The following is a 27963-nucleotide window of genomic DNA, read 5'->3' on the forward strand; positions in this document are numbered from 1 at the left end:
GTTGTAAATCAGTCACCTAACTACTTAAATGTTAATTAGTTAGGTGACATCTACATAAAGAAAGTAGAAAAAGTAACTAGGAGAACAAAATAGAAAGAATTAAGGAACTAGCTTCTGCCATCTTTTAAGGTGGAATAGTGGAAGCACATTGGAATGAGACTCAAGAAATCTAGATTGTTATCACAGGTCTGTATCTTCTTAGGTAAGTCACTTGACCTTCTGTTGGTCTCAGTTTCAGTGTTGGTAAAACTGAGGGATTAGGCTAGATAGTGTCTAAACTCTTATTTAACTTTAACTTTTTATCATTCTAAATATTCAGAGTATAAGTGTTTGAATTCCAAACGATCAGTAATCAAAGAAGCCAAGTTTTACTGTCTGTTGTTCATCCAGCTCGCAGTGGTGTGATCCAAATGTAAGCTAGGACTGAATTTAATTATATTGGTGTTAAAAATTCCAGTCTGTCAGAATCAGATCTTCTTCACTGACATTGACCAGTTTGATGGATACTTATTTCTTTTGTTTTGTTGAAGATGGATTTAATGTGCTCAGACTGTTTCTGTGTGTTAGGGGTCTGAGTTCACCATATGGGACTCTTAATTTAGGCAGGAGCACACCAGTCATTTCTTTAACAAAGCAGCAAAAATGAAAAAAAAGAACCCTCTAGATCATATAGTGCTCTGGGATGATTTTTTAAATATTTTGATGGAAGATATGAAAAGTTTAGTGTTAGAGGAAGATACTTATTTGGGGAGGCCATTCATATTCTTTCCCTCTTCCCCGTGGTTCTCTTTCCTTTCTTCCTCTTTCTCTCCCTGTCCCCAAATAATGGTGTATCTTTTTTTCCCCCATGTACAATGTTTGTTCTTTGAAAAAGGGAAATGAGATTTCTTGTCAGTGGAATGTCAAAACCACCATTATCTGTATGTTTGAAAATTAGAACTCTGTTTGTCTGTCTGTCTTCTGTCTGTCTGTTTATTTATCTATGCATCTATCTGTCTTTCTAGAACAGGGGTAGGGAATGTGTGACCTTGAGGCTGCAGGCCACACCTGAGGACCTAGAGGACCACATGTGTCCTCAAGGCCACAGGTTCCCCACCCTGATCTAGAATATCTATACAGGAAATCTTCTGCGTGGTTCCCATAGCTTTACTCCATTTTCATACTCTCACTCTTTATTTTGAAGGCATTGTTGATTGTATTTTTTTCTTTGGCTTTTCTCCATCATATATAGTTATATATCTAAATATCTGTACAGATATAAATGTATATACATATGCTCATACACATGTGTGTGTGTATGTGTGTGTGTGTGTGTGTGTGTGTGTGTAAAGATACTTCACTTCATCTGTGATCTAATTTATGTAGATACTCCAAGTAATAGAGTAGATTGTAATCCATTCCCACCTTTTCTTCCTGTTCACCTCTTGTCTGTGTCCTTCATGTAAATTTTTCAGAGGGAGTCCATCCAGTGTGTTGTGAGGCTTTTCTTTCTTGACATTGTCTGGGTACCAGTTCACCATATAGACCGTCAGTTTTCTTTGTACTTGCTATATGACTACCCACCTCCTTTTTTGGTGATCCTTCTTTTGTGTAGCTCCTGCACTACAATTCTTTGTTGTCATATGCTACAATATGTCATACCCACTATGTACCTCTTCATTGCCCTTTTGGCAAACTGTGATCTTCATTATTCAGAGACTGTAATACTCCATGATTCACAGCCATTTAGCATTACTTGATATGAAAAGGTGGCTCTTTGTTTCAGGGAGAAGGTTGAGGTCTTTAAAAATACTATGCAATTTCCCAAATGCCGATTCTTCTCTTATCTAATTCTTGAATAAGATTACAATTTGATTAGTCCACACAGTCACATAAATTAAGAAGGCATAATTTTAAATGAAGCAACCATTAGCATCCTCTAGAGTAATTTCTAGAACCTTTGACTTCTGATCTATGGTTGAACTGTAATTTCATTGGTTAATGTATGGAAATGTTTCTAGTAATATATAACTCTTCAACTAGTCTAATAGGTTGAAGACAGAATCATAATGTAATACTAAACTGTTTGAACTGGAAGAAACTTTAGAGCTCATGTAGCTCAACCTCATGTGTTTATAGATAAGGAAATTGGTTCCCAGAGAGGTGAAGTGACTTGCCTGAGATTACACAATTAAGTTGATATAAAAGATAACCCTTCATGATTAGTCAATTAATTTGTTTCTATAGAATATATGACTTTAGTTTAAGCATTATTGGTTATGGCCATATAACCTACGAGTAGGTAGATAACAACTTATCGTCAACATCACATGTTCTCATGTATGTGGTAATGGATATGTATACCTACCTATCATAAAAGATGCTACCACGGATACATTTTGGACTCAAGAGTTTAGCTCTAACTGATGAAGTTGATCCAAAACCTTCAGGTGCGATTCTTAATGCACCAAAGGAAGCCCAAGTGACTATTTTCAAATAATGCCAATTTGTGCCGTTTTGTGGTTGGTAGCCTAGTATTATGTTTGTCCAATTAGTGAATGGCCTGTGATTTAGTAGTTATGAACTTTTAGCCCTTTTAATTATTCTTTTAAAAATAGAATTGAAATTGGCCCTCCTTTCTGTTTGAGTTCAGCAGTACTGATATAGAGGACCTCACCATCTACTGGGAATCCTTCCCTTTGGATTCCGTCTTGAACATCCACCATGATGGTAGCCAATGCCTTCGGCTAGCATTTTTTGCTGTTATTTCATTTGTGTCCAACTGTTTGTAACCACATTTGCTAATGAAATCATTTTAAATTAGAAGATTCTAACTTTAAAAAAATGTATTCCTTAAATTTTTAACTTTCCTTTTCTTTCTTTCCTTCCTTCCTTCCTTCCTTCCTTCCTTCCTTCCTTCCTTCCTTCCTTCCTTCCTTCCTTCCTTCCTTCTTTTCTTTCCTTCCCAGAGCTGTGTCATTTGGTCACCTGCCACCTTTTCAGAAGATATACTCTGGATGAATGGATGATTAATCTGTATTTCTTCTGCACTTCCTCTTCGGGTAAGGGTAAGCCAAGTCATGTATTCCAGAAGATTAAAGAGTATAATATATTAGTATTTATTCCCTTAATCACTTCATCCCCAGATAAGCTTCATTAACTGCTGTTTGTGCAAAGGATATGAGTGCAAGTCAGATCTGTCTCCTTCCCACTCTCTTTTGAGTGCAGATAATTGAAGTTCCTGTAGAGAAACACTTCAAATCCTTCTCCTCTTTTCTAAGTAGGTTTTTACAAATGCATTTAAATTTGATGTGTGCCACATGATCCCATCAAATGTGGAAAATGCTCTAGAAATCCCCAATGGGACCTTATGTGGAGAGGATCTATCCTTGCAAGTTTTAAATTCAATCCTTTCAGTTGCCAGACTGACAATGAACATTTAAACCTTCCAGAACCAAACCAGAACTCTGTTTCAGAATAGAAAGAGTTTCATTTCTCATTGCAATTGTAAGAGGAGATAAACTAAGGGAATTTGGGTACATTGAAATATCACTTTAAAAAGTTTGGGTGTCCAACAGTTGAGGTCATTTTATACACACAAATACACATATACATATGTATGTATGTGTATATAGAGACATCTTATGTGATTTCTCTGTGTGTGTATACACACACACACACACCTATATCTATATACATCATTTGATTGTTTAATAAAGTCCAAAGTCTTGAGTGCATAAGGGTCTATGGTCTCAATTTGTCTATTTTCTTAGCATTGATTATATGCTTTTGATGAGGTTTTTAAAAAAAAAAAAACAACACAATTATTCTTAACCAAACATTTTTTAAAATATTACACACGGGGCAGTTTTTGCCTTCTTTTTTTTCTAGCATTTTATATGGGTCTTCTGTCTCCAAATCTGGCAGTCTTTTCAGTATTCAGCCTTAACATGTGGGCCATAGGAATTGAAATAACTCACAAGATATTCTAAAGATTACCTGAAGAAATAATTAATTATATTAATTGCATTTATTTTTGTGTAGATTAGATCTCAACTAACTGAACTATTGGAAAAAATCTAAAATCAGTTGTGGCATAAAAAGATACTTTGATCTCAGGTATCAAGTTAGAGAACCCTGAACCTATCTATATGTTCTAGAAAGATGATAGCATGTGTATTTTATGTATGTATGAATGTAAAATTGCAGGAGGGAGGAATGATGTCCTCAGTATGTCAGCAAAGAGAGGCAAAGTGGAAAGAGTGCTGGGCTTCAAGTCAGGAAAGTCTCTGTTCAAAACCTGCCTCAGACCCTTGCTTGCTCTGTGAATTTAACCAAGTTACTTTACCTCTAAATGCCTCAGGCCACTTCTCAGGGCTTAAACTGAGTAGAAGGAGCTCTCACACTGTGTTCCCCCATGTCAGTGAAACCATAAGCCCTTCTTTCTGGTTATGTGTGTATACATGTACATATGTGAATATACAATAATTTCCAAAATAAGAAATGTGATTATTTTACAACACTTTGCACTGTGATCAGAACTGATTTTGAGTATTGTTTTCAGTTCTGGGTGTGAAATTTTAAAGTGATATTGGCGAAGTGGAGTAAGAATACTTTGAATAGCTGACGTTATATGGTACTTTGAGATTTTAAAAGTGGTGGAATAGATGCTTTCATCTGGTCCTCTCAGTAACCCCATAAGCTGGTAGCTGCAGATTCAAGGACAAGTGCCTGGTTTAGTTTTTTGTCTTTATGTTACCAGTCTACCACGTGGTGTCATTCAAAGTAGTTACTTAACAGGTATTTGTTTAATTTAATTTTACAGATGGGGAAACCAAACTGGATAAAACAGAAATTCAGTGACTCATAGTGACAAAACTAACAAGTGTCAGTTTGAACTTAGATCTGTTTTTACTTGAATCTAGCACTGTTTTTATTATTCCATTAGAACATCCAGACAAAGACAAACCAGGATGGTGAATAACCAAGAAATTAGGTCATGTGAACAAGTTGAAGGGAGAGAATACTTAGTCTGGAAAGGAGGAATTTTTTTTTTTGTGGGGGGTGAGGTAGAGGTTGGGTAGATTGGGGATAGCCTATTAGCTGGCTTCAGATATGTAGATGGAGCAGATGGGGTCTTGTGTTACTCATGAAGTTATAGGATTTAATGCAAAATAGCAGCAGTCTAATGGAGATGTACAAAAATGAACATATACCAGCTGATGGAGTAAGCTCCCTGTTACCAGTGGTATTAAAGGAGCACATGCCACTTGTTGGATATATTGCAATACTAATTCCTGTGCTAGGTGGGGTGTTGGACTCTGAATTGGATCATGGCAGGACTCTTCTCATTTTTGTCATCTATTCCACTTTATTTTAAATTCTTATCTTTTATACCAATTGCTAGAGTCCTTTTGGTCCACATAATAGATTTGTAAGAAATCTGGGAAATTCATTTGATCCATTATCGTATATTTGGGGAAGTTAAACTAATCATTTAGTACTGATGGTTGTATGTTTTATTTAGGAATATTTTAGGTAACTTTACCTTCATAGCTTCTTTTGGTATCTTATTTTAGTGTTTTTTTCATCTTAACTGTAAAAATATCTTTTCACCTTATTATGCAGTGGGAAGAGTGTTGGATTTAATATTAAAGGAGTTATATTCAGATTTTTCCTCACTGTGATTTTGGGCTAATAACTTTATCTTTCTTGGCCTCAGTTTCCCCAATCATACAATGAAAGAACTAAACTAGATTCTAACTGATTCTAAATCTATGATCCTATGGTCTCCTGCTTTATTTTAAGTATATTTCTTCCTTTTAATCCTTCCTAAATATAGAAAACTATTAATTATCCATTCTCCTAAACATTGATTAAGATGTGCTAAATTGGCACAGTGATAGCAGTTTTATTTTTAGACAGTCTGAGTTTCATTCATCTTGCCTTATTGTCCTCCCCAGTCCTTCCATAGACTTCGTGGCACCAGTTTGATCAAAGATTACCTCTTCAGTGCCAGCAAGGTGTGAAGAAATAAATGTAGCAGGCCCAAGACATAGATGAAATGTAATTGTAAGGAACCTCTGAATTCGTGGAGTGTGACCTATGTCCAAAGCTACATAATACAAGTCATGTTATGATGCATTTTATTTAATTAAATGTTCCAGTCTTTGACATAAAAATCTCATGAATAAGATCTTTATTATTTTGAAAAAAGAGACATCACAGATACCACCTTTCCCAATCCATGGTCCACAGACTTGCCAATTATATTCCTAAAGCACAGATCGTTTCCTATTCAATAAGATCCTTTGGCTCCTTATTGTCTTTTAAGATCAAATTACGTACTATTCACAGTCCATCTTCAGCTCATGTTTCCCGCCTCATTTTACATTACTTCACATGCTCTACATTCTCACCAAACTGACCTTCTTGACCATAAATTATTGTGTATTTACAAGATTATTTATTTTGTGTTTACTTACATGTACACATGTTGTTTTTCCAGTAGATTATAAACTCCTTGAGGGAGGGACTTTAATTTTATATTTATATTCTTGAGGCCTAACTCATTGCTTGGCATTTAATAAATGCTTATCCAGTAAGTTATTGATATTAGCAAGCTCTCAACTGGGCTAAAGGCATACAACAGCAAAAGCTGTGTCCACCTTGTTATGTGACTGAATGTCAGTGATGATGGTTGGAGTTTGCTCAAATGGAAACGCTAAAAGTCCTCTTCGTGCTGCTCAACACAGGAAGCAAGATTTGATCAATATCTCTCAGAGCCTCAGTTCCTAAAATGGGGATAATGGTATCCATAGTCCTTACCCCACAAGGTTGCTTGGAGACTTCAATATATTTAAGCCATTTTTAATCTGGAAAAAAGCACTCTGTAAGTGTTGGCTTTTATGGTTGTTGTTAGCATAATTGCTACCACTACCAACGGTACCCAAACCCCAAACTGTAGCTAACATGTTGGCACGAAAGTGATTCTGGCTGCAAATCAGTAGTATTGGATTTTAAACATGAAATGAAAAGTAATGGCTAGCATGACTCCCAAGCAGCTCTTGTTTGACAAGTCACTATGGATTGATGGTGACAACAGGGCAGAGGAAACACCATTGAAGACAAGAATTGCAAGCATTTCATCATAGATTTTAATCACTGCCAGATCTTGTTGATACACACACACACACACACACACACACACACACACACACACACACACACACATATACACACACATTGATGAAAGCTGGGATCACCAACAAAGGTATCTCATGGTTCAAGATAGAAAGATGTAGAGCAGTCTCACAAATAAGATAGACTGAAGCATTGATTATACCTGTACTCTGTTCAGAACAGATGATAGAACCAATAGTATTGGAATTTTAAGTAATGCTTATGCACACGGATACTTAAACCTTCCAGCAGGATCATCTTTGAACATGAAAGGAAGATCTGTTGGAAATATGTGATTTCAGAAAAAGGCTTATTGGCTTTGGACCTTGTGACCAGAATTTTTAAATAAAATGTTTTCCATTGAGAACAAATTTTCTGAGACGGTTATCATTTGCTCAGGCAAAATGCCAGTATTTTTAATGCCTTCCAGGATTGTCTTGCTTTCATTTGGGGAATGCTCTGCATCATTGTCTCTTGAGTTTTGCTTTCTTTCCGTCCAGAGCAGACCTACTATTTGGACTGTTTTTTGGAAAACATAAAGTATAAGATAAGGATCTCATTTCCATTAGTATATTTTTACATTTTGTTGTTTATCATTAAATCTTTCATTTGTGTGAGTGTATCAGAATGGTTTTATTACATTTATGGGATATCATATCTCTTGGAATTTTGCTTCACTGACAACAGTTTATTCTTTTTGTCTTTTTCCACATGGAAAGCAAGTAGATTAGGCTATTGTTTGCTGATTAAAATGAACATTTGATAGATTGTTTTTTATACTATTGCCCTATTTGAATCCCCGAAGTGACTAATATCAGATTCTAATAATGGTTGTCAGGTATTTTGAATGAGGTATTTTCATGCTAAGTGAAATACATTTGAATCATCTTGATTCCTCCCATGTAAACAATAATACATATTATTTCAAAATTAGTTCATTTCTTAGGCCTTTTCTTGTCCTTTTTAAGACAAGTTCTTCCTTAATGGATCTAAGAAAGTGGTCCTCAAACTGCTTCATTATGTATGAGATATATTGCTATTCTTTTCCCTATTTTATTTTCCCTATACCTGTACTAGCCCATTCCTACTTCCCACCGAACAACCCTCCCCCATCTCTTAAAATAAAAAGAAGCAGGATAAGAATTTGGGCTAACAAAGCATATAATATTTTTGGAAAAATTAGGATGGCTAATAGGTCTGGATTTATCTGTGGGATAACTTGACTCAATATATGTCTTACAGAAATGATATTAAACTCCAATGTAATTTTTAAAGAAATGATTAAGCATTGTGTGCCTCTGAGATTTAATAGCTTAAGTAGTTATTTGAGACCAAAATCAAAGTAATTTTCGGAGATTTTTTCCCCCTTCATCAAGGGGTTAACTAACATGTCCTCTTATAGTATTATCTTGGAATGAACCTAGTTTTATGAATGGGGGAAGTAGCAGTCGCTGTCATTTAAAGAAGATTACTGAGAACATTCTATTTGAGTCTGCTGTCAGCCTTCAGAACTTGAACAGCTCTACAGTGAGAAGGCCTAGTTCACCTCCTTAACTGATGTTTGTTTTGTGTGACTTTACTGATAAAGAAAGAAGCTAAATAATGAAAACAAACCCCAAAGTATCGAGAATGTTGGCAATGGCTCACAACTATGAGCACTCTTGAATTTTGAAGGCTTAGTAGGATGTAGTTTACATATCTAAAGGCCAGAATTACATCCAGACAGTCGCAGAACAAGCTCCCATTTGCAGTGGTTGAAGAAGGTTCTTCTCCTGGAATTCTGTTGCAATAAGATTTCAGAAGCAATACAAAAACAAGCAGAAAATTCCTTACTTCTCTTTTTGTGTGAGGTTATTGTTGAGGTTATGGTAGCCTGCTTGTACCTAACATGTACCTAACATGTAACTCTCCATTGCCTTTTCACTCACCCACATTTTTGATTCTTCAGAAATTTGGTGTTGTTTTTACAATCATGCGTCATCACCAGACATGAAGGATGTCTTGTGTAGGGTCCAAATGGAAGAATTATCTTTAAATGGTGATGTCTCTTAGATCCTATTTGCAAATAATCTTGTGCTGATTGTATTAAGACTCAGAAAATTAGTGAGCCTTCTAACAGATACTTATTCAGAGAGAAGTCAGAGAAGCTATGTTAGAAAAACTAAATAGATCAAAAACCTATTGTTTAGACACATCGTGCAATTGTAAGGCAAATCTACTGATTTGGTATGCTCATGCGTGTGCCTGAGAAAGGTATTATAGATGAATAACTGAGTTGGGCCCAGAATTGAATAATAATAAAAAAGAAAGAAATAACCCTAAAAATGTAGAATAAAATTAAAACCAAAAAATGATAAAAAAAAAAAAAGTATGATATTGTAAAGGCTGCTGTCACTTTTTTTCACATGACTTGGTAAGTATTGGGTATTTTGGTAAACTCAGGAATTTTTCACCTCTATCATTGTGTTTAAAACTATATAAAAGAAAAAAATTAAACAAAAACTATATAAAAGGTATGTATCTTAAAAATTCTGGTAGACGTTTCCCTTCTTGTCTGACCTTCCTCTGTGTGGCCTTACTCCACTCTGGCCCACCAGTCTTGGCCCTGAGCCACTTTGGTTGAAATAGTCTTAATTTTCAGATTTTTAAACTAAACAATTCTAATTAGAAAAAAATGAGAAACTCCAAAATAACTGAATTATATGTTTCTTTAAAACAATTTGTGCTTTAATTTAGTTTTCATTGAGTAGAAAAATTGTTGTGTAGTTGTAACAAGAGCTTCCAGTGTACAGCACTACAGCTCAAGCTAACTTAAAACTGAAATAACTTTGAAATGAACGCAGAGTTTGCTTATACATGGTATCATTTTGCAAAATTATAAAATTATTTTTTAAGGACTACTCTCGAGAGAGAGGAGTTTTCATGACTAACATTCCAGCTGTGGTTTTGGAGAATATATGTTTACTGAAACTTCATACAGAGGGCGTTAGGTGTGTAGGTACGCTATGAGAGTGCTTAAAAAAGAAACTGAGGCTAGTTTCAAGTGAGTAAACCTTTATTCAGCAAACTTTCGAATAGCTTTCCTATGGAACTTTCGTGGTAATTCTGGAATGCAGGGTCAAACAACAGCCCAGTCATAAATTATTCCCTGGTGGCTCTGAGGCATTATGGCACGCTGTCCAGGCTAATCATTTCAAGCGGCCCATGGAAAACCACTTTCTGGTTAAGTCTGCATCATCCTGTTCCACCAATGGAAAAAATTGAACATGATGAGGGTGTGTAGCTTGCAGACAAAAATACATCCAGCATTGCACAGGATCTGTTTTTAGCTCCTAACGGCCGAACATTTTGAAGTGTTAGACACAGTTTCCTGGCTCACGATGGGCAGAAAAGAAAGGAGTGTGTATATGTGTGGATGTACTCTGCCTCTTTGTGAGACTGCTTCTGACACACAGAACTATGAGGAAAACTGGTTAAAACAGAAGTTTTGGTGAAGGTAAGGTTGTTATTGGCTAAAGTCTGAAGGGAATGGTTTGGAATTAGAACTTGTCTATGTTTATAAACTTTAAATGTCAGTCCAAAATGACTTTATAATAATGAGCCACACTGTTCATTATTTTAAGTTTTATGTTTGCTTTCTTTTTTCTTACTTGTATAATGTACTTCATTGTAGACAAATGAAATTATTACCTTCAGATTTGAGTGACTATTATTGTCAAGTTTATCTCTCAGAACTTTTATGTATAAAAGTCCTGTATTGTTACTTGCCTCATTTTCCAAGTAGTTCTGGAAAAAGCTGACTCTACTGATTTGTTGAGTGTAACATACCAACGATGTAACGTTTGTTTCGCAATCTGGACACTTAAGGTATTCTATATCTATTCATTACAATTTTTTTTCTAAATTTTATTTTTCTACTGTATTCAGGATGTTATAATGTGAAAGAAAACTAGTGTATTTTTTTTGGTTTATCAGTTATTAACTTCCCATCATGCCTGTTTTCTTCTGAGTAGAAGCTCTACAATTTGACAATTGAATTTTAAACTTTAATACTTCAAATGTAGTCAAACATCACTTAATATGCTGAAGTTTTTTCCTGAACTCTCTGCATCAGAAAGAAAGACCCTCTAATCTAGGGAGTGTCTGGTTTAAACGGGATGATTAACTCTCTTCACAATTCAGCAGAGATTGCTAATTCCTTAGGGAGTTTGTGTGAGTAGTAGAAGTAATATATGATGGTCAGTGTGTGTTTCTATTACCAGTTACATTATGGCTCCTTGCTGGTATATTTCTCTTTTGCCTTTATGTTTATCTGGTCAAGCATGTAATTCTTAGAAAATTGGTAGGTGGAAGTACACAAATAGAAGACTGTTAAAATAGCCCCTTAACTTAGGTGATTATTTATAGAAATCCTAGAGAATATGGTGTTGCTGAATCATGGTTATAGGGATTTCCACATTTCCTAGGGTAACAAAACAGCTGAATTTTTATTTTTCTTTTTGACACTTATATTCAGTATTATCAAATTGAAAGATTTTTTAAATTTATCTTAGCACTGCTAATGCAAAAATGTATATTTCTTTGTAATATTAGTGGGAATTTTTTTGTGGTGCTCACTTCGCTCTTAAAGGTAAAAGAACAAAATGAGCTTTTGTTTATTTAAACAACTCCAAACTAAAAACTCCCCACATTCCTTCTCCCCTGATCTTATAGGTGAGAAGCAACTGGGCAGAATATTCAACACCATTATTTTTTTTGTTGTATCTCTTATTGATGATAAAATATCACACTCACAATTATGCAAACTATTAAGAGCAGGTATAGCATGAACAATGCCTGGTTTCCTTTTTACCCAGACTAAATCTTGTCAGCTGTGTTGATTTTTAACAGACTTATAGCTACCAGCTTTGGTCCTCTTTATAATCTTGTAACATGCCCAAACTGACTGTAAATAATACTATGTTACAAATAGCAGTAGATAAGCTCTTTTCCTGATCAGTCCAATGATGACAATGAAGGATGTTTGGAAATGCAGGATAAATGTTGGATAAAGAGATTGTAAGTATAACTGATAAAGTGTAAGATAAAAAGATTGTCCTTCCACACTGGTCTTTTGCTTTAGGAAGTTTTAGAATGCTTTTGAGAAGTAATGATTTTCATTTTTCAACGAATCGGACACCTAATCGTTTTTTGTGCTACTGCTTTTACTCCAAGGACGTTATTTTGAATGTGTTTTGCAAGGCTAGGTCAAGAGGTGTAAAAGAACACAAAATTTTAAAATGCTTGACAAAATGCTCCTATCTTTGTGCATGTTCATATTTATATATATTCCTCCCTGTAAATGTCTAGCTATAGATAATTTTTGTATCTTTCCATATAATCACAGAATCTGAGTGAGGAAGGGATCAAGATGGAAGGGAACTTGGAGGACTTTGAGTCCATTTCAAAGATGAGGAAACTGAGGTGCAGAGAGTTTCAGTGACTTGCCAATGGTCAATAGTGAGTGACAGAGTGACAAGTTAAGCATATTATCCCACTATGCCATGCTGTCTTTTGTTGGACTTCAGAGGACATTTTATCTAACCCTCATATGTATAAGGATCCCCTTACAGTGACTCTTGCAAGTCATTGTCTAGTTTTCTCTTGATGTTTGAATCCTCAACTTACTATTAAGTTTTTTTTTTGTTTCACAAAGTATGCTCTTTGTGTCCCGTCTAGTGCCAGAATATCCAGCTATACCATTTTTTAGACATTATCCTTTTTTTAAGTATCTTGATTAAAAATTCTAGTAAATACTTTTAGAATGGCAATCTTTGCTTTCTTGTTGACATTATATACTTCTTCTATAGGGAGACATGAAAGCCAGGCTTAATAGTAGGACTATAAAATAGATTTAAATGAAAGTAAAATATTGGGAGTAGCTAGGTGGAGTGAGGAAGACTCATTTTCCTGAGTTCAAATCTGTCCTCAGATACTTTCTAGCTGTGTGATTCTGGGCAAGTCACTTAACCCTATTTGCCTCAGTTTCCTCATCTGTAAAATGCACTGGAGAAGGAAATGGCAAACCACTCTTAAGATTTTACAGTGAACTTGATATTGATGGCATGCATCCAGGTATGGTGGTTTGAATGCCATATTTTTTGTCAGCTCCTCCTCTTAGAACTTCTTTTAAAACTCAGCTCAAGTACTGTCTTCCACAAAAGGGCATTTGGTTCACCTTAGCTACTGATGTCTGCACCTCATTTCATTTATGTTTTATTTGTATTGTTTGTACATCTATGTATACATTGTTGTTTTATCAAATAAAATATAATTTTATTTTTTAAAAAATTTATTTATTTTTAGTTTTCAACATTCATTTCCATAAGACTTTGAGTTCCAAATTTTCTCCCTATCTCTCCCTTTCTCCTACTCCAAGATGGCATGTAATTTTATAGAGGCTCTACATATACATTCATATTAAACCTATTTTCACATTGGTCATTCTGTAAAGAAGAATTAGAACCTATGGGAGAAAAAATGAGAAAGAAGAAACCAATAAAAGAGAGAGAATGTGAATATTATACTTCTATCTGCATTCAGATTCCATAGTTCTTTTTCTGGATATGTATGCCCTTTTCATAATAAAAGAATGCAGAAATCAAATCAGATCTGGGAGCATCCTTAGAGATCAAGGAGTCTATGCCCTCTCATTTTATAGATAAGAAAAGCCACAATCCAGTGAAATTAAAAGACTTTCCCAAGTTAGGTTGGAGAAAAGCCCGGGCTATAATTGACTTCTTCAGATTCTTAATGCACTTCCCATTGGCTTCCACTGCCCCTTTGATTTGCAGTGTTACTTATTTTGATGTCTTTATAAATCTCTTTGCCATTTGCCTCAAGAACATATGGTCTAGTCTTCTAGATCACTTTTATAACTGAGGATGAGAATAATCTATTTTCTTTGATTCCTGTAAAGTGTGTTGTAAAGATTCTAGGGATAAGTGCTATATTAGTCCACTGAGGATGAGTGACAGAGTTGCTGATTCCAGGGAGATGTCCTTAATCTAAGATGAGGTTAACACTATCATTAACTGAGTGAGCTAACATTTTACTTTCTTTTCTTAGATCTCCCGGTCTAGATTAAAGCTCTGGTTTCAGTCCTAGACTGAATATCTCATCTCTTCCCAAGTGGTTGACTGTCAGAAATATTAAGTCCTATCTGCACAGAGATAAATAAAAAGAGACAGATAGAAAATTGAAAGATTACCTTTGATACAAGCATGAGTTAAGGTAAAAAATATCTTTAGAAAAGTAATATAAACTGTTGATAAGATGATTGTCTCCAGCTTATGCTGGAGCATTCATTGTTCCTAAAAGGTATAGTATGCTCAGAGTTAAATCGAAATAATACATTTTATCAGGAAGGGTTTTTTAGAAAGAAAGTGACAAACATTATCCTGATCTTGTCCACAATGAAAGTTACCTGCTATATTTGGTGTTAGTAGAATGTAAAATTCTACAAGGGTGGGACTATTTAATTTTTGCTTCTTTATTTCAAGCACTTCACATAGTACCTGACACATATAAGGTATTTGATAAAAGACACTGACTAATTCTATTCCCTCTACCTTTGGAGAAATATGCAGCAACATTATTGGAGGTTCATAGAAGAGTAGGTAAACAGACTGGGGGATGGTGTTTTGTTCAAGAAAGTACTCAAAAGAGTTTTTGCCCAAAAGGACAAAAGCTGTTTTAAGACCTATGAAACCACAAAATATTAAGATAATAAAAATAGCCTTATACCTTAAATACTAGTATACTAGGAAGATTGTAACTCTTGAAGGCCAAGAAGGGTATAAACTGTTAGGCAAATGTTATTTATTAAATAAAAAACATTAAATTCAAGTGTGACCTTGGTCAAGTTATTTTTCTCTGGGACTCAGTTTCCTCATATGTAAAATGAGATAAGACTAGTTGACCTCTAGGATTCCATTCAGCTCTAAATTTTATGAATTTTGGAGTAAGTAAATTCAAGATCATTTGAAGGGAAAGGAAGCACCAGTACCTAGGGAGAATCGGGAAGAACTTTGCATAGGAGATGGCACCTGAGCTGCACCACGAAAGAAGCTAGAGTTTTTCAGAGGTAGAGTTGAGGAAGGAGTGAATGAGTGATGCCTCATGAAAGAGCCCAGAGACAGGAGATGGAAGACCAAGTCCAAGGAAGCAAGCTGTCTGGGCTGCAACAGAGAATTCATGAAAAGGAATCATGCCAGTACCCCTGGAAAGGAAGGTGAGAAGGAAGATTATGGAAAACTAAGTAGTTTATGTTTTATCCTGAAATCAATAAGAAGGCACTGAAGGTGTTTGACTAGAAGAGAGAAATCATCGGGACTGTGCATTAGAATAGGAACTATTTTGGACGCTTTGTGGAAGGAGAATTGGAGAGGGTAGATACTGGAAACAGAGACCAATTAGGAGGCTAGTGCAGTAGTCTAGGGGAGAGATGATTAAGGTCTAAATTAGGGTGGTGGCCATTTGGATAGAGAGAAAAGAACAGGTATAAGGGATGTTCTGGGGGTAGATTTGACAAGACTTGTCAACTACCAAGATGTTGAGAGTGAAAGAGAATGAAGCATCATGAATGATTTCCAGGTTGCAAACCTCGCTGATTAAAAGATATAGGGCACCCTAAATTGATACAGGGAAGTTTGGAGGAGGGGGGATTTTAAAGGTGAGGGTGATGTGTTCTGTTTTGAACATGTTCAATTTGAGATGCCAGTGGAACATCCAGGTAGACATATGCAGCAGACAGAAATATGGGCCTGAAGCTCAAGGGAGAGAGATTATTATAGGTTATATAGAATTGTAAGTCATCTGTAGAGAGCTGCCAGTTGAACTCATGGCAACTAATAGTATCACTGAGAGAGTATGTTGACAGAAGAGCATTGAGCCAGATAAGATAGAGCCTTAAATTGTATCTGCTTTTAGGAGTTCATATAGAAGATGATCCAGCAAAGGAAATTGAGGAAATAGTTGGAAAGATTAGAGGAGAATCTGGAGAAATTAAGTATTACAGATGCCAAGGGAGAAGAAATCCAGGAGTAAGGGACGTTCATTAGTGTCAGAAGCTGCAGGGAAGTGAAATAGAGGGATGACAAAAGGTTGTTGGATGTAGCAGCTGAGAGACTGTTGATAACGTTGAAGAGGGCAACTTCAGTCAAGTGTTCTGGTCTGAAGCCAGATTGCAAGTGGTTGAGAAGTGAGTGGGAGGTAAGGAAATGTGGCCAACAAGTGTAGATGACTTTTTTTAAATTGTAGTTTGATTGTGAAGGCGAGAAGAAGGGGGAAGGGAATGCAATAAGCATTTATCTAGGACCTACTACGTGCTGGGTTCTGTGATAAGAACTTTTGACAAATATTATCTCACTTGATCCTCACAAGAACTTTGTGAGATAGGTGCAATTCTTATCCCCATTTTATAGTTGAGGAAACTGAGACAAACAAGTTACATGGCTTGCCCAGAGTCACACAGCTAGTTGTATCTGAGGCTAGATTTAAATGCAGTCCCAGTATGCTATCCACTGTGTCATCAGCTAAAGATATATAGGATGATAACTCAAGGGACTGGCAAGGTCTAGTGAATTTTGTTTTGGAAAAAAGTTTTATTGATACCTTTTCTTTTTTTTTACAACAGAAATTTTGAGATATAAGATCCTTCTTCTCCTTGCCAACCTCTCCCCATTAGCTCTTCATTGTAATAAAGAAAACCATTAGGTAAAACCAACTGACACAATGACCTCATCTGACAGTTTTTGTAAAATTCCATATCTGTATTCTCGTCACTTCTCTCCTGAAAGAAGGGAAGTCTTCCTTCTGGGGAACCAAGATTGATCATTACAATTACTTAGCTTTGAGTTTAATTTTGGTGTTCTTTTCATTTATCTTATCATGGTTCATGTGAATATTGTTCACTTCTGCTTTCTTCCAAATGAATATTTTTTTAAAGGATTGGGTATGTTTTTCAGTCATAGGGGAAAAAGCCAGTCAGGAGAAACAAAATGAGAGATGTTTTTGTTGGTCGAAATGATGACAGACAAGTTTCTGTGGGGAGAATGAGGAGACTAAACTCTTTCTGATCGTCTAAACTGGTTATAACTAGCCTGCTGTCCTGTATTCCTTTTGTATGGGATTTGTAAGAGGGGAGTAAGGAGCAGACCATGGCAGCTGAATCACACTTGCCCTTCTATTCTGAACCTAGGCAGTTTCCAGGGTGCTGTTTCTTTCTGCTCTAAGAGTTGGCTTAGCTCATAATGGGCCTTCTTTCAGGTAGGAGTGGGTATCATATGGGCATATATCCCATTTTTGCTGAGGAGAGTTTCTGTATATCATATATTAATAATATTCCAGAAATGGGTAGGTCAAAACCTTTGTTCTTGTTCAGTTGTGTCCAACTCTTCATGACCCCATTTGGGGTTTTCTCGTCAAAGATGTGACACTGGTTTGCCATTTCTTTCTTCTATCAAAACCTTACCTGTGATCAAGTCATTGAGTAAGAGACATCATCAAGTTTAGACTGTCAGTAAAGAGCTGGGTCAATCCTTGCCAACAAAAGGTTAGGTTCATGAATAAGACATAAAGAAGGCAAAGCAGAAACTTTCCAGAGGGAGAAAAGAGAGTAGGCCTGATGAGCAAAAGAGCTCCCCAGGTCTAGGAGAAGAAAAATTGTGAGGTGAATTATAGCCAAAGAAGAGGTTGGTGCCAGCTGAAGACAACTTCAAGGCCACATCCAATGTGGGAGAAGCATGTGGCAAGCTTGCTTGGAGCCTAGCAAATGTGGAGGTACTCTGTGTCCTGAGAGAAGCTGTCAACGAGAAGCAGGCCACTGGTGTCCATCCCCTTCTCGCTACCCATATATGGCCACAACGGTAGTTCAGGTGTTCTCCCCTGATCTATTGCAATAACTTCCTAATTGATCTCTTTGTCTTCAGTCTTTCCCCACTTCGATCCTTTACACAGTTCCCAAATTAGTATTCTTAAGGTACAGTCCTGACTGTTGCTGATGTACAGGGAGATTTTCAGTGCTTTTCAGTATGCCTCTAAGATAAAAGACAAACTCTTCAGGCTGGCATTTGAAACCCTCTATGATCTGGTTTACACCTACCTTTTCAGTTTTATTTCATATTATTCCCTTTCACCTCTTGCAGTTCCAGACAAACTGGTTTCCTAGCTGTTTCCTGGACCCAACATATATCTTCTTTGATTTCTTCATCCTTGAATAGTCAGTGTCTGGAATGTACTGTCTTCTTACTTCTGATCCTATGAATTCTAATTTATTTTTTAATACTAGAAAACTTTATTGTAGGTGGAGTGGGACAGCTGGATACAGTAGATGATTCCAATTTTGTTGGCAACACCTAAAGCATCACAGTTTGGAACAAGATAGACATGGGCCTTCTTTCTTCTTAGGCTGATTCAGTGTGTTGACTTTGGCCATGTTGATGTCATACAGCTTCTTTACCACCTGCTTGATCTGATGCTTGTTAGCCTTGATGTCCACAGTGAAGACAAAGGTGTTGTTCTCCTTAGTATTCTTGATAGCAGACTCAGTGGTTAAGGGAAATTTAATGATGGCATAGTGATCAAGCTTATTTCTCCAAGGGGCACTTTTCTGAGTGTATTTGGGCTTCCTCTGAAATCTGAGTGTCTTGGGTTGCTGGAAGTTGGGGAACATTCAGATCTTCTTTGTTTTGTGGCTCTGACATTAATAGGCTATAACACCCTTCAACACCATCTTCTTGACCTTCAGGGCCTTGAACTTAGCTTCTGTCTTGAGTGGGACAACAGTTTCCTTCTTTGCCTTTGGTACCACCTTGGAGGAAAGGCCTGCGAATTCTTTAAAGCTCAGCTTGAGTCCCAGTTCCTATAGGAGACTTTTCCCTGAGCTTCCCCCATACCTTGCACTGAGGAAGTATTCTTTCTGTCCTCATATTTATTTATGTTGAGTCCTTCTAGTTGAATATAAACCCCTTGGAAGTTATTTTGACTTTTGTCATATCCTCACCATCTAGCCTAATATCTTGTTCATAATAATTATTCAGTGTTTGTTGAATTGGATTGAGATCAGGGCATTCAACTAAGGATTCTTTTTCTCATACATTGTGATTAGCTGATTTTTTTGTTTGCTTTTTGCAAAGACAATTAGTCTATACAGTGCAAAGATTTCCCTACAATTCTGAGATTCTGAGTTAGGGAGTAGAAACATATTCCAAAGTGACATTTCCCATTGTGCCATATAAGGTACAAGGTCAATAATAATGAGGATCTCTTACAGCTATAAAAGCATGATTTTAGGATTTCAGAGTTTAATAGTTTTTTTTAAAGTAAATTATTCCAAGAGATTTAGTAGGGAGTTGACTTTCTGAAGAAAAATGTTGTAGATCATTAAGAGTAGGGACCTCATTAGAGACTGATGATCATTAAAAGGACTTAATTCAGCATTAGTCTTTATATAGGCAGCAATCTACCACTTACTATAAGCTATCTATATTTAAGTTTTTCTATTCTTTCTCTGAATCTATCTCTCTGTGGCTTAGGAATTTTCTTTTAAAGAGAAGAGATGCAAAATAATAGAATAAAAGACCTTTTGCTTTAGTCTTGCTACTTGTGGAACTCTCATCAAACAGCAAGCTAGAATCATAAGAGGACTGGGGAAAGTTACTGGGGATAGTGCCATGGAGAAAAACTAGATTGAGGTCAGAGGACCAAGGTCATGAAAATTCCTTAACCTTTTTTGTCCTCAGATTCTCTTCTATAAAAGGATAAATTTGTTTTCTATTGATTCTAAAATCCTTTTCAACCCTAAATCTGTGATCCTATGGGATCTCTTTATATGAAAGCATATGCTGTTGGGGGTGGGGAGGGAATAAGTTATTTTTACTCTTTCTTTTGGATTTGGAGTTTCAGGCTGAGCCGATGAGCCAGGCCCACTGTGCTGAGGATATAAGATACAGCTGTGGGTTCACTGTCCATCTTCAAAGGTTTTACAAAGTGGTTCCTTTCACTGGCACTTCATGGTCCCATGGCTAATCATTGAGATATGTGGGGTAAATCCTTCTTGGAATTTTTCTCTGCCAGGAAAGAGGCTCTCAGTTGAAAAAAAAATTGCATGTGAGCTTTTATTGAGCACATGATGTGCACATTCTTGTCTGCACAATCAATATCTAACCAGAAAATTTTTTTTCTTGTAAAAAAATTGGGATCCTGACCTTATATAAAAGCAAACTGTGGCTGTGAAAGTTATTCTGCTTAAATTGATTTTAAATGGACTGTGTTTTCTTCTGTACTTCTATTTCTATACTTTTATTTTCATTAATGCCACATTTTTCACTTGTGTTGATGGATAGATTGCTTGAATTGACTGACTTTACAATGATAAAATTTATCATTAGTGCATGGAGTAAAGAACCATGCTGCTTTAAACAGATTTCATCAAACCTATACACAGTTTATCCCATCCACTTTGTTGGGGTTAGGGGCACAGTGCCTCTGATAATCTGGAAAATTTGTATAAAATTTTTTGGTTCTCCCTTCGTACCAGAGAAGAAGTCTGAATTATTATGATATTAAAAGATAAAATATATTGATATTATATAATACTATACATATGTTCCATGCATATCTTGAGTTTTTAAGCTTTTTCCTGTTTCATCTGCTGCCCTTCCCTTTGTGTGTTGTCTGAGGCTTCCCCAAAATTCCATTTAATTCCTAATGCTGACCCAAGATTTATCCAAATTGTGATGGGGAAAGTCATGATGTGAAGAGATAACTGTAATAGGATAAGACAGTCTCATGAGGACCAGACCTCTGAGGTCTTAGCATATAAAATATTGCTGCATTGCTATTATTATGAACATAATAATAACTTGCACTTACACAATGCTTGAATATCTACAAAGCACTTTATTCTCATTAATGGTGTTAGGTGATGCAGTTAAGATTATCCCCATTTTATAAATGAAGAAAATGAAATTTATTGAAGTTAAAATGGCTTGATTTTTTTCATACAACTAAGATTCAAACCAGTTTTCCTGGTGCTGAATTCAATATACTTGACTTTATACCAATTTGCTGAACTTTAAAGGATTTGATTTTTACAATGATACAAAATATTTTCAAAATGCTATTTTATATTGCACACATAAGAAGAATCATATATCCTTTTATCTTCCATATATTCATCTATTTTGGATATTTAATTTTTTAAATGCTATTGAATAGTTTCATTACAAATGTTCTTATTATTCTATATACAGTGTTTTCTAAAGCTTTACATGGTTAAAAACATCTTCACAGGTTCGTTGAATACCATGCTTTTTAAAGAAAAACACTTGTTAGATCTAGTTTTTATTTTATTTGCCATTTGATCAATTTTCTTTTCTAATGTACTGAAACGTAGATAGTAGCTCTAAAAATGAAGGCAGCGGACATATATTTGAGCACTGTAAGGCTTACAGTGAACTTTACATGTATTTTGTCTTCTGGTCTTTGTGAGATTTGCTGATGTAGATATTAAAATCTCATTTTGAAATTAAGTAAGTTGCTTAGGTTTACGTAACTGGTCAGTGGCAGGGCTAGAATTCAAATTTGCATTTTGTGAATAAGAAATCCAGTTTATTTTCCATTATACCAGAGCTTGAAATGGAGGGGCTACATATTTGATATGAAAATAGTCCTTTTAAAAATGTGATGATTAAACTATATTAATTTCTTAATTCATTGATAGTTATATACTGAAAAAACCTTCCTGCAGTGTCTTGATATAGCTATTGAAGTATGTTTGTGTTACAGAAATATGATTGAGATTCTAGGAGTAAAAAAAATCTGACCTGTTGAATCATGTGACTAAAATACACAATTTTCAGTAATCTGTTGCTGCCAGTGAGAAGCTCATGGTACTTATAGAGTAATTCCAGAGGAAATATTTTGACTCTAGTAGTTATTTGGTGCAGTATTTAAGAAATGTGTATCTGCATTAGGGAGCAGCTTGGGTGGCACAGTGGATAGAGGGCGGGACCTAAAGTCAGGAAGACTCTCCTGAGTTCAAATCCACTGTGTGGGTAAGTCACTTAACTCTGTTTGCCTCAGTTTCCCCAGCTATAAAATGAGCACGAGAAGGAAATGGCAAACCATTCCAGTATCTTTGCTAAGAAAATCCCAAATGGGGTCACAAAGAGTCAGACATACTGGAAGGACTGAATAAAACAACACACCTCCACTCAAACTTATTTCTAGTTGACTGTCTAAGCATTATCCTAACATTCTTATAAAAGTGCCAAGGGAAAAGGAGATTTTTTTTTTTAAAGACTACTAACAAGCTTAACAAATCATAGGAAAACCAAATCTAATTTTATTGCCAGTGGTTGTTAAAATTCAATCTAGTTGATCAGCAAACAGATAAACCATTTATGTGTTACATGCTAAAGATTTGTGAATAAAAATTAAATAGACCATGTCTTTAAAGAGCTTACTTTCCATCAGGAAAGACAAGAACATAGTTACGTGAACTATCAGCAAGATAATTTTAAGAAGAACGTGGCTAGGAGAATCATAGAGGAGATGGCCCTTGAGCCCAAGGTGGTCCTTGAATTGGAAGAATCTATGATTCTTAGAGGTACAATGGAGGAGGGAATGCATATTCCAGGTCCTGAGAGATAACCAGTGCCAAGGTTCAGCAGATAAAGATGGCATAAAGACATGATAAGGAACAAGAGGAAGCCATTTTGGATGGATCATAAAGTATTTGAAGACTGGAATGATGAGATTAAGGACAGGTTGTGCAGAGCATTAAATGTCAAATAGAGAAGGATAGATTTAATCCTAGAGCAAAAGGAAGCCACTCAATTTTATTGAGAAGTTGCAGAAATAATGTAGAAGTTGTTTAAATGGTCCCAAGGTAGATAGAAACATTGATTGAGATATTAATAGATTTTTTATGTGGTACGCTAATGGCAGTAGGGAGTGGGACTGAAAAGAGGAGAGTAAAATTGAATACTTTTGATATAAAATAATGAAAACTAGAGCCTAAAATCTATTTCATTCTGAAGAAGAGAGGAACGTAGATGGAACGTTGAAATAACTCTAGAACTAGAAAAAATAAAGGGCAAAAGTTGATCTCTCTGCTATGTGTTTGAGAAAGATTTTTCTTTTAAAAAGTCACTGAAATGCTTTCCATTTCTGTGAAGCCATATATTGATTTATCTGGATGACTCAGTTTCCTTCAGCGTTTCTTAAAAATGTCAAATCAAACCAAACCAAAACTCCCAGGTGTTTTGGAGTCATTTGTCCTGGCTTAAGTCAGCACTTCATTATCTGTTGTCTTACTTATTTTCTTTTCAGGTGTTCAAACCTATTTCTCCAAAAATACTTAAATTTCTTTGAGATCAGGGATTATATAATATGTTATAATAAGCGGATAGAACTGCTTCAGAACTGATTACTGAATTGTTGAAACGACAGGCTGTTTTTCTGTCAATACTTGTTGACACTGTTTAATTGATCCTTCTTAATGGCAATATTCCATTCTCATATTCAGTGACTTGATATACCTTTCTTGGTGCAAGTCAAGTCAAGACAAGACGCATTTATTAAACAGAGACTTTGTGCCAAGCATTGTCCTAAGTGCTGGGCTATTGGGCTAGTTACAAGTGGTCTTGGTATATTTTGAGTGCTCATCTTATCCTGTAAGCAGTTTCTTGGGAGAGATGACCTGTGATTAGCTGCTTGTCCCCTATCCCATTTCATGAAGGAGAATCTTCTCTCTCCTGTCACCATTAGAGAAACATGATGTGGTACAAAGAGTGCTGTATCCAGCATCAAGAGTCTTGAGTTCAAATCCAGCTCTGTTACTTGCTAACTTTATGACTATAGAGAAGTCATTTAACCATTTGGAACTTCATAGAAGAAAGTTAGAATAAATGATTTCTAAATTCAGCTCTAAATCCTGTGAGTAAAATGGGCATACATTGCTGTGAAAAGGTCGCTGACTCTTGTTCTAGATCCTTGATTAGTTTGTCTCATGCCTTGTCGTGTACTACCAAGGTGTTTTATTTGGATGCTGTCCTCCAGTTTTTGGAAATGAGTGCTTGATTACTTCTCCTTTAGCACTCTCTGAGATTAGTAAGACATTTTGGGATCTACTTCAGGGAAATCGGAGAAGATATGAAAAAATTTCAAACTTTTAGGTTTCTGTTTTGTTTCAAGATGCAAGATTGGATTTGGTCAAATCCAGTAAATTTCCTCCAAAGTAATTACAGAAGAGTAGGAGGCAGAATGGAACGAAGGAATGAGCATTGAATTTAAGGAATGGGACCAGAGATTAAAGCCTGGTTTTGGCCTGTGCTGCTTGTGGGAGTACTGTGTATATATATATATATCTTGTGTGTACCTGGTCATTAGCATGTTGTCTCCTTCATTAAAATGTGAGTGCCTTGAGGGCAGTGACTCTGTTTTTGCCTTTCTTTGTATACCCTACACGTAGTAGTAGTACCTGGCACATAGTAGGTTCTTAATAAATAGTAAATATAGATGAAAAAAATAAATAAATTGTTAACTGATCTATCCACAAATTTGCTCCTTCTAACCATCGCAGTCAGTATAGAAGAGAGATCAGTTTCTCTACACCATTCTCTGTGCTGCTGTCACAATTTCCTTTGCCCAGTTACACATTGTTTCTTGGTCTGACAATCTCCTGCCAGACTCCCTTCTCCCACCTCCTTCTTGTCTTCCTCCAAAGGTGTGTGCTTCACTCATCTTTCTAATCATGCCACATCGCTGCTGTTAAAGTTCTGTAATGATGGTAACAACTCACAGTCATGTGTCACTTCCCTCACAACCACCTTGTGATGTAGGCAGTATGAATAGTGTACTCTGTTTAACAGATAAGGAAACCAGCAAGTAAGCATTAGACCTGGGACTTGAACTGGGGACTTCCTGATGAGATCCCATTCTGCCATTCTCATTGCTCTTCTGAATGGATTGCTATGGTTGTAAATGAGGTCTAGCCAGGCCCTCCCTCCCCCATTCTAGGTCCTTTCACAGATGCACAGTCTCAGAGCTGAAAGGGGCCTCAGAGGCCACCTAATCCAACAAGTACATGAACACAATCCTATGTATCTAAGAAGAAATCATCTAGCTTTTGCTTGGAGAATGCCTGGTCCGTAATAAACTCTTAATTAATGCTTGTTGAATTGAATAGAATTCACATTTGGACTATATTGGTTTCATGAGACATGTTTAATAGATATTCCCCCATTTAAGTAAAAATTTTTTTAAAAATTGTATTTTGGGAGGAAGTCTAAATGGATTTGATCTTTCCTCCTTCTATTTCTGCTGCTTTTAAGTGGCTCAGTAAATAGAGCTTTGGGTCTAAAGTCAGAAAAACCTGATTTCAGATCTGTTCTCAGATACTGTGTGATTTTTGGGCAAGTGATTTAACTTCTTCTGCCTCACTTTACTCAACTGTTAAATGGAGATAATACCACTTACTAATAGGGTTGCTGTGAGGCTCAAATTTGATAATATTTGTAAAGCACTTAGCTCAGTGATAAGTGGTAGCCACTTAATAAAATGCTTGTTTACTTCTTTTCATCAGAAATCGCTCCAGTGTTGCGCAGGTATTGAAGCACTGGGCTAATGGAAAGGCTTCATGGTATGGTAGAAAGATCACTAAACCAAGGATCAGTACCTGTGTACTACTGTTCCATTTCCCACTGTGTGACTCTAGGTAAGTCACTCCCCTTTGACTCTTTCTACATCTGTCAAATAGAGGGGGTCGCTAAGCCTGAAAGTGTCATCCCCTTTATTCTTGGTCTCTTGAATTTGTTTCTTGTATTGTTCCCACCTCAATTTAACTTTCATTTAGTAAAATGCCTTGGGGCCTTTCCTGACACTGTACCTTCCCTTTCAAAACAGCCAACATCCTTCATTTCTACCAATTCTGAAATCTCATTCCCCACCCCACTGTTTAAACTTATAAGTTACTCGTGGCTCCCCTCTTTGCCAGAGGCATTTGTACCATACCTTATACATACTGCAACCTCTGCTTTAACTTGTGTGTGTTCAGTGTTTGTACATTTGGCACTTGACCATATATATTTTTTTAAAAAATGTTTTTATAGATTGTAAAATCCTAAAGGGCAGAGACCATGTGTCTACTTCACCATGGAGAGCACAGCATACAGATGGGTGCTTTCATAAATCCTCTGGATGATGAGGGATATGGTATTTATGTTAAAGATTGAATTTTTATAACTTTCTATAAAACTACATTTCAACAACTCCAGAAATTCTGACAATATTTCCCTGGAGTGTGGATGCTCTCGGACCTGATTAGAACTGATCTTCTACTCTGACTAAATTTACCACATAAGACTCTATAAGCATTGTTGCAGATGTCATGATTTCTTATAAAACAGGTGTGAATGCTTAGACTCTTCTTGTAATAAATTTGCTGAGGAAGGCAATGAACACTGTGAAAACTTGTGCTATTTTCTCTGTGGAATTTATGGCTTTTTTCCCCTATCTTTTTGGCTGTTGAACTTGCAGTTGGTTTGCATACTGATTAAGACCCTACTTCACAGCATTTCTTGCTGCAGATTAGTGTATTTATTCATTTTCTATGTAGGGCCCAACTCAATTGAAATGGTACCAGTGGTGCTTGAACAATTGATGCCTAGCTTTTGAAGGCCTTAGCAGCTTGCTTTCTCCCTACTGTGTTAAAAAGGATTAACCACCCAGGGCATAATCACTATGGAGACCAGACAGTCCATTTGCCTGCTTCTTTAGACAACGTGGGTTCAAGTCTCCTCATGAATAGAAATAAGTCTTGTGATACACAGTTCATGTATTTTGACCGTGGTTCATTGAGTTGAGAAGGCCGAAGTCAGTTTAGGAGAAAATATACAAATTTTATATTTAAGTTCTTGGAAGTACTTTAGTTTTTGGTTTCTTTGAACATAGTTGTGATTTTTCTTTTGGCTTTTTTTTGGTAATGGATTGACTTCTTATTACTTAAGAACTTATTATGAAAGTCCTTAAATCAGATTTTAAGGGGGCAGTTATATAATAGGCATATTTTTATGGTGCATATCACTGCCCTTCTTTAAAATTTATACTCAGCAAACAGAATGAGCTTCTTATAAATAAGTAATTTTATATAATGAGATAGCTGAACAGTTCAGATCTAAAAAAGAAAGATAGCCATAGAATCTTGCAGCTTTTCTGCTCATTGGACTCTAGTCTAGGTACATTAAAGCTCATTTGCATTTTTCTTTTCCTCTCTTTGCCCATATCCAGATGTTTATACTCTTTATTATATGATTATATATAATTATTATGTATTGTAAAATATAATATTATGCATTAATATTATTATATTACTGTACCCTTTATTCTGCTCCTTGGAAAAGCAAAGATGGTATAAAATTTAAGTTACTTGAAGGCAAGAATTAATTCTTTTCTTTTCATCTTTTTGGTATCCACATGCACCTAGCACAGTGCCTTGCGTTGATGAAAGCTGAGTTCATTTGAGTATAGGTCTTAGGTCCCATACCATAATTGTAACTTCATTAATCTTACAATTGGAATATCAGGTTAATATTTCCTATTTTTTAGTTGTTTGAATCATGTCTGACTGTTAGTTACCCCTTTTGGGATTTTCTTGGCAGAGTGGTTTAGAGTAGTTTGTCATTTCTTCTCCAGCTCATTTTAGAGATGAGGAAACTGAGGCAAACAGGGTTCAGTGACTTGCCCAGGGTCACACAG

General features: G+C 36.0%; 1 long non-coding RNA gene across 2 annotated transcripts in view; it reads left to right on the plus strand.

The window, feature by feature from the left end:
* The window catches only part of LOC140527093 (uncharacterized), a 128353-nt gene extending 102474 nt beyond the window's left edge, over positions 1-25879 (plus strand). The window contains exons 3-4 of one of the 2 annotated variants that reach the window (XR_011974673.1): positions 2949-3047; positions 25793-25877. This is a non-coding gene — a long non-coding RNA (uncharacterized lncRNA). Of the gene's footprint in view, positions 1-2948; positions 3048-25792 lie in introns of both variants that reach the window. The other variant, XR_011974672.1, reaches the window with a different exon arrangement.
* The last annotated feature ends 2084 nt before the right edge of the window (positions 25880-27963 follow it).

This window comes from Notamacropus eugenii, chromosome 2, assembly GCF_028372415.1.
Source record: "Notamacropus eugenii isolate mMacEug1 chromosome 2, mMacEug1.pri_v2, whole genome shotgun sequence".
Classification (NCBI taxonomy): Eukaryota; Metazoa; Chordata; class Mammalia; order Diprotodontia; family Macropodidae; genus Notamacropus; species Notamacropus eugenii.